Below are 640 nucleotides of genomic sequence, written 5' to 3'. Positions count from 1 at the left end.
TTTTTTCTCCTCTACGAGGATAAAAACGGTGTTAAAACGCTTTCAAATCAACAAACTGCTGCATTTCCTCGCGGTCAACTTTCAGCCGCTCAGTGGCCCCGCTGCATGACGGGTAATGTAGTTTGGCAATAACTGGATTCGGTTTGAAGCGTGTGTTAAACGGACTACATTTCCCAGGAGAACCTGCTTTGTTTACGGATTAAAAGGGAAGTTCGCCGCTGTTATTGAAGCTCTGTGGGTGAAAGTTTGGAGTCAGCAGATAAAAAATAACACATTTAGAGCTGTATGTTGTGTGTGGAAACACTGAAGCAGTTTGAGTTTACAGAGTAAAATATAGCCCTCTAGTGGTGAGATTCAATTAGGGAGGAAAAAGTGCACAGGTTGAAAAAAAAAAGTATGAAGAAAATTACCCAAAAATCAAGAAAGTAAAAAAAAAAAAACTCAACCAAAACAAAACAATGAAATTACCTATAAAAAAACAAAAAAGCAAGTGCATAATAATAATTATAATACCCTTTATTTGTATGAAACCTTTCATAAAGATAATGCAGCTCAAAGGGGTTGCAAAAACAAATTCAGGTGTTTCACCAGTCTGAAACTGTGGAGTTATTTACATTAATAAAATAAAATAATTATACAG

This window comes from Plectropomus leopardus, chromosome 14 (assembly GCF_008729295.1).
Source record: "Plectropomus leopardus isolate mb chromosome 14, YSFRI_Pleo_2.0, whole genome shotgun sequence".
In the NCBI taxonomy this organism is placed as follows: Eukaryota; Metazoa; Chordata; class Actinopteri; order Perciformes; family Serranidae; genus Plectropomus; species Plectropomus leopardus.
This window is presented reverse-complemented; position numbering follows the sequence as displayed.